The 14739-nt window shown below is 41.2% G+C and overlaps 1 long non-coding RNA gene across 1 annotated transcript in view; it reads right to left on the reverse strand.

Annotated features, from left to right (window-relative positions):
- Window positions 1-2058: 2058 nt before the first annotated feature.
- The window catches only part of LOC109305543, a 16551-nt gene continuing 3870 nt past the window's right edge, over window positions 2059-14739 (reverse strand). The window contains exon 3 of the long non-coding RNA XR_002099638.1: window positions 2059-2069. This is a non-coding gene — a long non-coding RNA (uncharacterized LOC109305543). The remainder of the gene's footprint in view (window positions 2070-14739) is intronic.

Genomic DNA, 14739 nt, shown 5'->3' on the forward strand with positions numbered 1-14739 from the left:
ATTTAAGCCTCAAACAGATCTGACTAATGTAATATGATACATACCAACAGACTTCACTATTCTTCTACTGTAGTTCCCTTAAAAAATGTACCAATATTCACAACTTCTGCCATCTTTCCAGTCTATTTTTCCTTTGTTATATCCATAAAAAAATACTTTGCTTACTTAGCAAATAAAGTACACATGAAAAGGAGGGTTATTTCTTTGAATTCTAACATGCGTCTTAAGCTATATCTGCCCATTCAATTCAGATACCAGAAAGGACTTTGACAAAGCCAGACCTGCAGCTGTATTTGCAGCCATGATACATGTCTGGAAATGTATTTCCAAACTCAGTTAGAAAAAAAAACTGCTGGGAAGAGGTGCACTAAGCAATATTCTTTTTTTGTGTGAGTTTTGCATTGACAGAAACTTGGCATAGCCCCCACATTTCCAACATCTTACCCCTGTGGAACCAGTTAGTGTGAAAAAACCCCTCTTAATCACTTGGGCAGCCACTAGCACCAATGCCTGGTTACAAAACAAGACAAGGGAAAAATAATCAATTTTTTATGGTATATTACCTACAAGTGCAGACATGAGTTTGGTAATCATGCTTTTGTTGCTCACAGACTGTAAAATATTTATGGAGACAATGTGATTTGGGTCAAGACATTAAATAAAGTAAAAGTTGCTTTATTCAATATGTGATGAACAGTATCCATATTAAAAACCAGAGGGAAAAGTGTTCAAATGAAAAAATATGCTTAAAACAAATTCATCTGTTCAATGTTCATAAATGTTTTAAGAAATGCAGACAAACAAGTCTTGAAATCCATATTTACTGTACACAACTGAAAAACTAATAGTATTTATTTAACCCAGTGGGACAAGTGACTAAAAACTTAGCATTTAATGATCAACAAGAAATATTTGCCCTTGGAAATTACCATAGTGTTTGTTGTCAAGTAAGTTACAATAGGGTTATAGCTCTTCTCTTGGTAACTTAATAAAGCTGTTAGGTCAACATTGATATAGAAATAAAATATTTCCTCCAAGTTTGAGGGGGAAAAAAGTTAAAGTTTTGTTACTAGGCAGGCCATTTCTCCATTAAAATATGTGGAGAAATGATTTTTTTTACTGAATGGGACAGTTATGGAAAGCTTGCTATATGTGGCCCCGGGCCTGCAAAAAAAATAAAATACAGCACATACTTTATGTAGAGTCCTGTCTGCAAGGGGCGTCACTTGTGAAACTGTAATTGTGGCCCAATTTAGTCACAAAAGAAATACAGTACAACTTTCTTACCTCATTTATGTGAAATATACTGTATTCTTCTTTAAGGTCCTTTACAACCCTACTGTTAGGAGGGAATAACACAAATAGGAGGGATAACACAATGACAAGTTGTGCTTATTGGGAAGCGCTAAGATAGAACAAAAGAAGAAGGAAGGAAACTGAGACGAGAAAAAGATAAAGACTGGGCACACACTGGGGGCAGTCTAAGTTGTCCAGGCTTAGGTCAACCAGAGAATAGTATTGTGTTTGGAGAGTGAAGCCACCTTCAATTCTCCTTCAACATTAAATTGGTGGAGGGTGCTGAAAAGCCCAAGCAGAAATTTCAAGCAAAGACTGACACACCTCTGCAGACTGAATCTGGCTCAGGGGCCACCAGAAGCAAAAATGGAGGTGAGCTACATGAAGTAAAGGATAACGGGCTGAGTGAGAAGGAGGGACCTAAACAGATCATCATCCCCAGCACATGTTCCTGCCCGGAGCCGAGGGTCGGACCTGATTATCTGTTTAGGTCCCTTCTGACCCTAAGCACTATGATACTGTGCTCTACTCTTTCTCTCTCATCCTGTTATCCTTTATGTAGCTCACCTCCATTTTTGGCCCTGGTTTGCCAATTTGTCACATCAATATCTCTATGCCACACTACTCCTATTATTTAGAATGGGTGTGTCCAGCGTGGCCCCTGAGCAAGATTCAATCTGCAGAGGTGTGTCACTCCTTGCTTGAAATTTCCGCTTGGGTTTTTCAGCACCCTCCACCAACTTAATCTTGAAGGAGAATTGAAGGCAGTTTCACTCTCCAAACACAATACTATTCTTTGGTTGACCTAAGCCTGGGCAATTTGGGCTGCCCCCAGGGTGTGTCCAATTTTTGTTTTTTATCTTTTTCTCAGATTCCTTCCTTCTTCTTTTGTTTTATCTTAGCTCTTCCCAATAAGCAGAGCTTGTCTTTGTGTTATCCCTCTTACATCTTTCCTCTCCCTTTCTCTCCATTTCTTCCTCTCTCTCCATTCTCTATTCTTTGCTAACACAACCAGAAAGAAAACAACAGAGAATTTGTGGTAATGTAAACAAATAGTTTTGGAAAGAAAACAGCTGGAATAGGTGGACATTGTAAGTGTAACATATAAATTCTGAAGTGCAGTGGGTTCTTGTTTTTCAAAAGCAGCAGAAGTGAGCAAAGACTTAAGACTAGGTGTGTATACAACAACACTATGTAAACATGCTAGCTGGAATATAAATTTGAAAACACAATAGTGGTGGTGTTATGCACAATACCCATGTTTGCAACAATATTTTTAGTCATTTGTGGTGTAATAAACAAATGTAACAACTGATGAAGTAGGCTGTAACCTACAAAAGCTTACGCCTGTCTGAATGAGATAATGTATAAGGTGCTACACTGCCCTGTCTTTTGTGAAAAGGAGACTGGACAAGGAGTGCTGTGTGTTTCAGGAGAAATGGAGGTGCTGCTCATACTTCTTCTTGAAAGTGAATGCAAAACCTGTGGCTGTTTCCAAAGAACACAACGTTAAAGAGACATTATAAATCATGCCATAGTGGGTAGCGTGATGAGGTCTCTGGGAAGTTGCACGAGGATAAAAATGAGTAAATTATAAGTTTCTGAAAAAGCAACAATCTTCACACAAGCATGTTGTGTAGATGACAGAGCAGTGAGAGCTAGCTCTGTCTGTCTTAAGAAATAGCTGCTTCCTCAAACCCCTTTACTGAGAGAGAGTATGATGAATGCTGCAGACACTATGTACCCAGGGAAGTGGCAAGCTTTTTCAGATATCAGCCTTCCAAGAAACACAGCAGCTAATGGAATCTCTGGCTTATCTGACAATTTGCAGAGCCAAATTTGGAACAAGGCAAAGGCATTTCCTCCTGTTTCAATAGCTATTGATGAAAGCACAGATCTGAATGATGTTGCACAGCTAGCCATGTTCATTCAGGGTGCTGATCAAAATATAAATGCTACAGAGGAGTTTGTGGAGTTAGTGCCAATGAAACAACGACAGAAGAGGACATATTCAACAGTATGATTGCAATTTTGGACAAATTATGTATGCCCTGGAAAAGGGCAGTGAGTATTGCAACAGATGGGGCTTATTTCATAGTGCAATGGAAGACAGGATATATAGTGAAACTCAGGAGCAAAACATAGTGTGTCAATCCAGGCCATGAACTTTCTATTTTTTTATTGCATTCTGCTTCAGAAAGCTCTGTGTACCAAAACTCTGGGCATGGATTGTGGGCTATGGTAAAAAAGCAAATTTCATCCGATTCTAGGCTCTTCACCTTTGCCGGTTCACAAGATCTTAAAGGAAGGTGACTTTCAGCTAAGTCACAGGGTTGTCCTAAAGTGCTCCTTTGTACTGTGATTTGAGATTGAAGTACTTACAAGTGAAAAAGAGACAGCCAGGACTGAACTGCAAGGTGAAGAACGATTGCAGGACCTTGCCTTGTTGGTGGACATAATGGGGCATCTCAATACTCTAAATGTAAGAATACAGTTGGAACCAGGTCGTGACAGAGCTATATGACACTGTGAGTGCCTTTGAAATGAAGCAATTTTATTTGGGAGAAACAGTGCTCTCAGTGAAATATAGTACATTGAAGTCACGTATAATGCTGCTGGGATTGAAGGTGGTGAGGGCTTGGAGCAGTATATGGTTAAGATTGCTGAATTCAGGCTCAGATTCCAGGACAGTCTTTCTGATTTCTGGGGTCTTGAAGCAGAGCTCAGACTTTTTAGCAATGCTTTTTAGCAATCTCTGTGGAAGGTGCCCCTCAGGAGTTGCAAATGGAGCACACTGATCTTTAGTACAACACTGTTCCTAAGGACAAGTTCTCAGCAGTTGGGATTCACATATTTTTATCACTGTAGCAAGTAATTTTATAAAATAAATATTTTTTTTCACACCTTTGGAGGCTTTGGATATATAACCAGTTTTCATTTCCCCACAAATTTAAGAACTGATGCATACTGAGAACTGCTACTGATGTGCAAAAAAGGGGTGTTGCAAAGAATAGACAAGCTAATTGCATTAATTACACATTTTGTTGAAAAATTAAGGGTGTGGCTTGTAGGCACCTGCAAGGCAGTGAATATAGCTCATCAACAGATTTAATTTTGATGCCCTAGCTTAGACCCCCAGTTCCATAAACTGATCCACGCGGACATAACACTGCTCTTTTTATGACCGCCACTGCTGAAATATTTGAACTACTGTTGTCTGGCTTACCTCTTTCAGAGACAGATGGAATCAGCTGAATATTTTTGTGCAGTAATAAAACTGTAATTAAAACAAAGATGAAGATACTGTATTGTAAGTACTTCTGCAACACCAGACCTTCAATGTTGATTGGAACTTCTGGTCATTACTTCAATATATATAGCAAGTAATACACTGTTACCATAATTAAATCAAATAAAACTAGTCACCTAAGTTCATCTAGCCTTCAGATTGATTATTTGGAGTTCTGTTACAAGCATCTTACATTTAAACACTTCTTCCAGTGTCTAGACAAGTACAAAGGGACCTAAGATGTGCAAGAGGGCTATAAAATAGGGAAATGGAGGAGGAGGAGGATGAAAATGAGAACAAGTCGTGGTCCTACAGTTTGCAGCACTGAAAGGAGAAGTCTGTCACTAAATGAAGCAGCAGTAGGTTCAGTACCTCTCGGTGTTTATACATGTGCCCTGGGGTGAGGACGGCTGTTTTAATTAAAGTAGCTCCTGGACAGCTGCTCTAATTAAAATGCCACAGTGTCACATGTATTGTGTCCCATGTTTAAAAATGGCTGCGGTGGCACGTCAACTAAAACTCATTCGACAAATTTTAGTTGAAGCACCCCCGTGGCCATTTTGAAGCACAGGACACTTAATACATGTGATGGTGAGGCATGCTGGAACTGCCCAATTAGAACGCTTCTACAGACTCAGTTCAAGAAGTCTGCTCCAATGTGTTCTAATTAGTATGCATCAGAGCATGTGTGTAGGCACCCTATGTGACTTACCAAAATCCATGATATGGTCAGTGTCAGAGTCAGGGTAACAGGTTGGGAATGCTGACATTCCTTGTATTACAAAAAGATTCATTATAGGTGAAGACTACCTTACCACAAAGGGTCAATGCAAACTTTATGCATGTAATATTGATTTTACATTTCTTTAAACTAGGATGAGATTAAAGAGCCATTGGTACTACCATGGAAAATTAAAAATCCATATATTTGATTTAGACAATTTTTCACTATTTTTTGGATTTCTCTCATCTTTTTTTTAATTAGTGAAGACATAGGTAGTAAAACATGTCTTAGCACCTTCACATTTTACTTGGCTCCCACTGCTTAATTCTCAGTTAACTCCATACTTCTTTGTGTTATGCAATATGTTTCCCTATTCTGATGTCACAGAGAGAATACTGTCACAAAAAAGATAATTATTATGCCTTCAAATACAAGTCATAAAGGTGCTAGATTAGATCAAATCTTAACCAAATAGATCTCTACACAAAATGTCTTCAGAAACTAATCATCAAAAAGGAGACATGTAGAAAAATAGATGATAGTAAGCAGAAATGTTTCTAAGTATTCCATGAAGTGTCAGCTACTTTCACATGTGATATAAATAGCAGCAGCAAGCTTTACGACTTCCAGGCAGAGTATAGAGCTCTTCTTCTCTCCCACTTCTCACAAAGTAGCCTGTTGAACTCCAAAGTAAGGGCTGTTGCTTTCCTTCCTATGCATGGAGTGTGGCTAATGAGCACACTCATTTGGATCCTGTAAGATCCCTTTATGCTGCAATCTCAGTCTAGTTTTTATGCAGATTAAATGTCTTTTTTTGCCTCCAAACAGTTGGGTCTCTTTTATTCTAGATTATATATACAAAATTGAATTGTCCCTCTGTTTTGCTTCTATGGTCCCCTCACTGATTTTCACTTCACTTTTCTGGGTTCTCAAATGTCAGGATACAACAAAATGTTTCAATGTCAGTGGTGATGGACTTGGTATATGAGCCTGACATAGAATAGGAAAGTGCTGCTGCTAAAGGTATGAAATAGTCTAGATTCATGGAAATTTCAACCAAGTATTCCAGTGACAATGAAATGTACTGGATTCATGTCATGACTGTTTTCAACTGTGGTGCAAGCAATAGTTTATTATTGATTTTATTGGATACTCTTGCCAATTTGACTCTTTCCATCATGAAAGATCAGTGATGGTGGCAACAGCCTCCTTCTAGATGAGATGTGAAGATGGCTGTCCCGAGTAATTATCAAGGAATGTCCAATGAAGTTCTTTTGGGCAACTTAGGAGGACATTTGGTTCTTTTATTTGTGGACTTCATGTTTTCACCTGCATGCTAATAATGGCATACATTTGCACTGTACTTTTCAATTCAATCTATGCCACTAGTCCCCATGTAAAACTGGTGCTGCCTGACTGTCAGTTTTAAAACATGGGATGACTAATGACTTCCTTCACTTAAATGTTGGAAAGACAGAGGCTATTCTAATTGGGGCTTCCTGTCAGTTAAAACAGCTGTCTCTTACTCATTTTATATTGGAAGGGTGTCATCTTGGGCTCAGTCATACTGTGAAGAGTCCTGTCATCTTTATTGATTCAGAACTGAGTTTTGATCCTCAGGCTGGCTCAGTTTCTAAGACAGCATATAATGCATCTCCCTTCTTAATACCACCCAGTCACATTGCTACATCTGCAGATTCTCTTGTAGGTTTTTCCTTTATGGATTTCTTCATGGATTACTGAAATATTAGTCTCCTTAGCTTCCTTAAAAAAGCCCAGAAAAATTACCTTTTCCTAATAATTCCATCCACCACTTTATTCTGTTATAAATAGAAGAGTCACAGAGCTGGCATATCTAAACCTTATGCTCTCAAGTGAAGTATTAAGTCATCAGGTGGCCAAACATCTGAAACACAAAATTTGCAAAACTGATACAGCATGTTTCCAATAGTGTAAGAAAGGGGAAAGTTTTCAAAAATAGTAGCAGCTGAATGGCTGACCTGGCGGCCACTGCTAGTGGTGATCGTGCCCCATGAGCCACTGGTTCCCAGGGTCTTTGAGTGTCCACTTATACCTTGGCATGTTTCAACTTCACCACTCAGTGACTTTGGCTATGTATTGATTGATTACCAAAAATGACACATTGTCAATGCAATGTAAAATCCAACTAGAGACAAAGCACTGTGTTTTTCAGCTTCATATGACTACCTGAGATCATACCTGACTACCTGTGCCCTCCCATCTTAGGGATACTTACTAACTATAAAGACGTAGGATTTTACATTGAGATAGTTAATAGGAGTTTGCCAACTTGATGGATAAACATACTTCTCAGTATTTCTGTTACATCAATGACACAGGATTTATTTTTTATCCCACTGTCTTTCTTTCTGTCTTAATAAAACTATGCTGCAGACTGCTCCAATAGCCATTCTGCTTGGGGAAAACAGGTGCAAAATGATTTTAAAATAAGAATGGTAGTAGTATGCTCCATTTTGCATATAGATGACCACACAAACTAGAAGGTAATGGAGAATCATTGCCTTGATTGCTGCCTGTAGCACTGGGTGAATAATTTATTTGGATGTTGGGCCATTTTAAAACTTGTTTACAAATTATTTGTTCCACTTCTGACCATCTTTTCCAATTATTGTACCACCCTGACACTAGCACATACAATTTTAAAATGATATGTTGTATACAAAAACATAAATATATTCACATACAATAATGAAGCAACATGAACCAAACAAGGATTATGTTATTTTTGCTAAATTATGAAGTGAACCAATAGATTTCCTATTACAGAGAGAGCTGAGGAGATTTAAACCTTTTACTTCAAGTCTGATATACTTTGCCCACTGAGAACCTTAGATACTTTTTCACCTTATGTACTAAATCTTGTTTTACTTTTTGTAGATGTTAATCTTCTCTCTCTATCTTCTGATTGATGTTCAGCCCTATGGGCAGGCTCCTTTAGTTGTACCTTTTTTTTAACTTAGGTCTTGCAGTGATATTCTAAAGTACAGAAATATAGTTGAAACCTTGGCCAGATACTAGCTGAAGTTAACTGTTTCACTGCTGCTTGTCTAAGGCCATGTCTGCATTTGACATTTTTACTTCAAGCTGATTACCAATTCACTCAAAGTAATTAAGGCTAGAGTGAACCAGAATAAAAAAAAATGATTTGTGTGTTGCATGATTTGTGTGTCTTACAAATATGTTATTAACTGGTTAAAATATCTAGGTTGCAGCAAGCTGAACTCTTCTACAATTCTTTCCCAGTAAATTGTGAAAACTTGTCCTTCTGAGTATCTAGGGGAGCATTGTAGGAAGGCACTGGAGGACTACAAGCACTCAAGTGGTTCAGCCTACATTCTCACTGCAAAGTGGACAAGGCACCAAACTCAAGGATAGCCTTACCCAGGGTGTAAAAAAGCCTGAGGCTGATAGGTAACCTCAGGTGACAGGTTGTTTTACGGGTGTTCTTGTTTTCAGGAGGAAGGTTCCTGGCAACACCCAGGTAAAAGTCCACGTTAATTACAGTGAAGTCATGCCCTGACCAACAAAGTCTATTTTGAATGTGAAGAATCCTGTCCCATTTCTGTTACATAGAGATGTTAGTAAAAGAAGAAAAGAACCAAAAACCATTCTGTAAGCAACAGGCAACAAAGCCTCTGCAAACGATGGTGCAACTTGTGCCTTCTTGATTCTAGACTAGAGTTTGATACCCAGTTGTGGAGTCTAGAAGCGATAGTCAGAAGTATGAAAGGAAGTAGATCCTTTGGCTCAAGCTTTGAGATCTATTGTAGGTGAGGTTTGTAGGGGAGGGGAGGTTTATTATTTTGTATTAATTGCCAGAGGACGAGTCATGCATGCCACATGCACCCTGGAGGCTGTAGGGGGGGCACAGCAATCTCCTGCAGGTGGCAGTGCTGTCAGTGGCAGAAGCGTGGCAGCAGAAAGTGGGAAGCTCCCACAGGTGGCCACGGTGCTGTCATTGGCGGGGAGTGGTGAGCGCTGACCAGTGGTCGGCACTCACAGACGACGCTGGCAAGAGCAGCCAGTGGCAATAGCTGGCTGTGTCGGTGGCAGGGTGGGTGGAGGTGGTGAGCACAGTGTTGGTGGCACCTTTTTACAGGGGGTGCGCTGCCACACTTGAGTGCATGTGCACCTACGTGCACCCCCTAAACGTTGCCAATGACATGAGTAACCCCCTCTTTTTAAAATCATGGATAGCGAGTACCACTGCTCCCTCTCCCCATTCTCTCATGCTTGCTGGCTAGGTTCGGAAGCTAAAATATAGGGTGTCATCTATACGAAGTGCTTCTCCACACTAACACAAGCAACTGTACTTGTGCTACTGCATTGATGAGCATAATACAGTGTAGTTTGCTTATTCACAAGGCAATTAGAGAGAAAGACATAAAAAAAACCTTAGCATTCTTAAGAAGCCTTTCCTTTTATTGTGCCACTTGTTCCACATGTGGTGGATAGGTGCGGAAGTACTATTTTGCAGTCAGGGACCCCAAGAAGAAGTCTGTTGAAGTCATAGAGGATTTCTTCTCTAGGCTGCTGGTGAGTGCTCAATGAAATTAGTAAACAAAACAGTAGCTATTCTTTGAGACTGGCTGTCTTACAACATGGGGTATATAATGCCGTTATGAGTGGCTGTGACCCTGTCACACCCTATCCCTTCCCACATTCCTTTTCTGACATGGGTATGGAGCTACATGGCATGCTGTGTGTTTATTGATAGCATCTTGGCCAACCCCTTTGTATAAGAGGGGCAAGGAAAACGTATACCATCCAATGGTAGGTTCTTTTCTTCTTGCATCTGTTTGTGGTATTATTTTTAATTACCTTTCCAGTGGTGGTCGAATAGGATAGCAACAATACCTATACAGTGATTACTGGCAATGTTTCTGGTTTGTTATCAAACTTATGAATGCTATTTCTTTTTTAATTTACATGTATAACTCTACTTGACTCCACAGATAAACAAACCTTTTGGGCTAGGTACAAAACATCCTGGGATGTTCAGGGGCTGTGAATTAACTTGAATCTGGAAGGAAAGTGGGACAGAAGTTCAATAAACTGTTTTAACCTAAATCAGTTAAGTCTGATACTACATCCATCCAGGTTTATCTTAAACCACTTTCAAAATGGCCAAAACCAAGTTATGTGCACTGAACTTTGTGTTGTGTTACAGATTTCAACTGGTTTCTGATCATTTATACTAGTTTATATGTAATTTCTGTCCCTGGTGCCATGAAAGGAATTTGAGGCCAAAAGCTTGGCACAAGTAAAAAAATATCATCAAGATTTTGAACACCAAATTGTTTGTTTAGGAGGAGGATAGGAGTTGGCTTATTATAAAAGACAGAGGATGTTGATAGAAAATGCAACCTGGACTCATTTTTGTGAACACCGAGGAGTGCTTTGACCAGGGATTTTTCTTCAGGGTCATGTTTAGGGACAACATTAAAAAAAAAGTCCAACACATTATTGGATCTTTCCAAAAGCATCAAAGATATTGAGAATCATATGGTAAATCTCAGTTAGAAGGTTGCTTCCAACTCCTCCCTGTAAATAGGCACTGAAGTAGCCTACCATTTTCAATCACTTGACACTGGAAAAAACCCCAGCTCTTTTGATTTGATCAAGCTGCTTCCAGGGAAGTGAACAACATATTTGTTAGTTACATGGAAGAGGTAAATCAATAAAGTATATTCCAAACTGCACCTGAGACTCTCTCAGTTGGTATTTTTATTTTTACTGTAAAAGGTTAGTGGGATGAGAAGTGAAATAAGTCATCTTTGCTGGGACTAGTTAAGGAAATTTACAATTGGTTTTTGGTAAGAAAATAAAAACTGCCATGGAGTTTATTCAGTTCAGCAAGTATTTAAAAAACCATTACATATAGAAACACTTTGCATGTTTTTTTTTCAGTATATTAGGTTAAACAGAGAAGTCACAAGTAGCACCAGCTGGGAAATACTGGATATTTTAGTTGGCATCTTACTGGGTCATAGTAAACAAACCACTCACTATTTTGTTATTCAGATTGTTTTGGAAGCCATAGGTTTTGAAGCACTAAAAGAAGCAAAATGCTACAAGTGTGTCTGTGTGTGTGTATGTACACACACATGCATACACACATGCATACATACATACATACACACACACGCACACGTATAAACTTCAGTTTGTTCTGAGGTCACACAAAAATGCTGCAGAGCATAGAACAGTTTAATTTCTCTAACCAAAATGCCTGTCTTTCAGCAGCTTGATAAATGTTTGAATGAATCCTGTGATTTGAAAGATAGGAACCAAATTTAAAAGGATCAAAAAGGAAAAAAAAACGTATTTTAGGCATCAGCACTGAACAGGAGTTCACATTAACTCTGGTAATAAGGGTTAGAAAGATTTGTGGCTGAAATTATGGAACTGATTAAGAGACTCAATTCTTACACAAATACTCTCTCCAAAAGCATTTTTTTATCCAGTGGTCTCAAATCACTTTTCCGACCTTTCACATCTTTTCCACCAGGAAAAAGGCATTATTTCCATTCCATAGTTCCAAGGAGGTCCCACTCCCAAAACAGGTCCTAATTGCTGGCATTTAACAAATAGGTAATAAGAATTACAGAGGGAGTGTGACTTAGATTTATGGAAAAAAGCTCACAACAATTTGAGGAAAGATAAATAGGGTGGAGAAGAGAGGGTTAGGTAATCATAAAAACAAGCAGGTTTTGTAGACTCATTAGTGATCTCTGCTCACCATTTAGCTAGTTCTTACTAGCCCTGAGAGTTCAGCTGGCAGCATTATGGACGTTAAAGTAGAGGAGGGATTTGAAGGAAAATAAGCTGGATTGATTAGGACACATAGGTAACTGAAGATAGGCACAAAGATGGATTTAAGTGGCAGGCTACCTCTGTTATTCTATGATTAGGGACCTGTGAAGAATGTCTTGCATTTGAAAGCTTGTCTAACTTTATCCTAACTATATACTAGGTCTAATAAAAGATATCATCCTAAGGCTAGGGACAGAAATTATACAAAAACTGGTATACTTGATCACAAACCAGTTCAAATCTGTAACACAACAGAAGTTCAGTGTACATAAACCATTTTCAAAATGGTCAAAACCAGTTTAAGATAAACCTCGGTGGATGTAGGTTCAGACTTAACTGATTTAGGTTAAAGTGGTTGATTTCACTTCTGCCCCACATCCCCTCCAGATTCAAGTGAATTCACAGTCCCCTAGTATCCTAGGATGCTTTGCATCTGAGCTGCAACTCCCCCACTCTCCCTGCCCCCAGGGTGGACAGACTAGCCTCAGCCCAAGCTGTCTGCTTCAGCCAAATAGGGAGGGAGAAGATGCTCAAGGCAGGTCTGCAGGTGGCCTTACACTTCACCTTGGACATTGTCAGAGTGGTGATCACCCCTACCTCTCCCTCACCCGGCACTAGTATGACCAGTCAGGCCGTCTCTGGGTTCTCCTTCAAGCCGAGGTGATGGATGAGTCCCACACGGCAATAGAGATCATGGGGGACCATGAACCAATTGGTGTACAGGTGGCTCGTTGGGCAGGGTGAGTTCACCCATGGGTTCATGGTCACCAACAATGGGGCCAATATGATCAAGGCAGTCCATGATGCCAACTTTGTTGTCATCCACTGTATGGCACACAAGTTACACCTTGTTGTCAGAGATGCTTTGGAAGGAGACAGGGCTGCCAGTGAAGGCACCGGCACCAGTAGCAAGCTCATTTCCAATTGAAGGAAGGTGGCAGGCTACTTACACCGGAGCATCAAGGGGGGCAAGATGCTGTGGGACAAACAGGAAAAGCTGAACTTCCCACAGCACAAAATCATGCAGGATGCAGAGACTGGGTGGAACTCTATTTCCCTGATGCTCAAGAGGCTGGTGGAGCAACATAAGGTCTGGCTTTGCTCTGGGATATTGGGATCAGTGGCCCCCTGAACAGAGCTGACTGGGACACCATCTCCCAGATCTTGGTGGTCCTCAAGCCCTTCCTCGAGGCCACCGAGACCCATAGCATTGCCAATGCCCTCCTTAGCCAGGTGATTTCCATAGTAAGGGAACTTCAGAGGCAAATGGAGAGCTTCCAGTGGGGAAAGCCACTGTCACCAGACACCCAGGCACTGGTGCGGTGGCTGAAGGAGGGCATCAGGAAATGGCTTGATCCCTTGCGGTCCAGTACTATCCACATGCTGGCTGCAATGTGTGATCTGAGGATGAAGGGCAATGTATGCAGCAGCCAAACCCTGAATTATTGGATGGAGGCACTGGTGAAGAGAGTCATGGAGGGAGAATGGCGGAGGTGGGGGGGGACGTGGAAGAGGGGGATCCACTGCCCCATGCTAGCACGCCATCCATCAGCCAGTCTCCTCCTTCACCACAGGCAGTGCCAATGCGGGCCAAGGGCATGGCTTCTATGGTGGGGTCCAGAGCCACCAGACCCCACCATCAGGCAGGTAGCACTCAGGCCTTGGTGGCTGCCTATCTTGCTGAAGATGTAGAGGCACTGCTGTGAGAGCCCTTGGCCTACTGGGTAAGCCGCAGCCAGATGTGGCTGGTTCTGGCTATGGTTGCCCATGAGCATCTGTCCTGTCTACCAACCAGTGTTGTGAGAGACAAGGTATTCAGCATCACTGGGGATGTTGTGACACCCTACTGAACCTGCTTGGATCCTGGTTTGGTCGAGCAGTTGGTGTTCTTGAAGGTGAAACTCCCACTGCTTGGGTTCCCCAAGCTCCAGGTGCAGATAGAGCAAATGCCACCTGCTTACTCTGTCCACCCTATTTCTTTTTTTCATTTAAAAAAAACCCCTGTTAATACCTTACTCTCACAGCTGGAGGGGGCACTCACTGCATCACCAGCCAGCAAGGGAAGAACATGTCCCTGCTGAGCTCCCATGCCAGGATGAACTTGGAGGTATGGGCTGGGGCTATGGGGAAGGAGGAGCCCCAGGTCCTGAGCATGACCACTAAAACTTCACTCTGCCAGGCTCAGGGAGGCCTGATAGGACTGCTAGTGGTGCAGCAGCCCCGTAAATGGACTGAAGGTCCTCTGGTGAAAGGTGGGTAGGGGGCACCATAACTTCCAGCTAATGCACACACACACTGTCCTGGCTGGGGAAAGCCCAGACCTGTCCCGTCTTTGACAGGCCTGAGGTTCGCTGGTTACAGAGGACTTGCGAGGCTCCAGGTGAGCTCAGCATAGCTGCCTGGGATGCCAGCTTTTGGGTTGAAAAACCCTTTCTCAGGCTGAGAAAGCACCTGCAGTTAGTGTGTATACTGACGCTGGATGGAAGTAATAGTAAAGAAGCCAGAGGCTGGCCTGGCATGCAATGCAGGCAAGAAAGCCAGAAAGTGAAAAAGGAAATGGAGGCATCGGGGG

This window comes from Crocodylus porosus, unplaced genomic scaffold (assembly GCF_001723895.1).
Source record: "Crocodylus porosus isolate Cpor-Errol unplaced genomic scaffold, CroPor_comp1, whole genome shotgun sequence".
Lineage (NCBI taxonomy): Eukaryota > Metazoa > Chordata > Crocodylia > Crocodylidae > Crocodylus > Crocodylus porosus.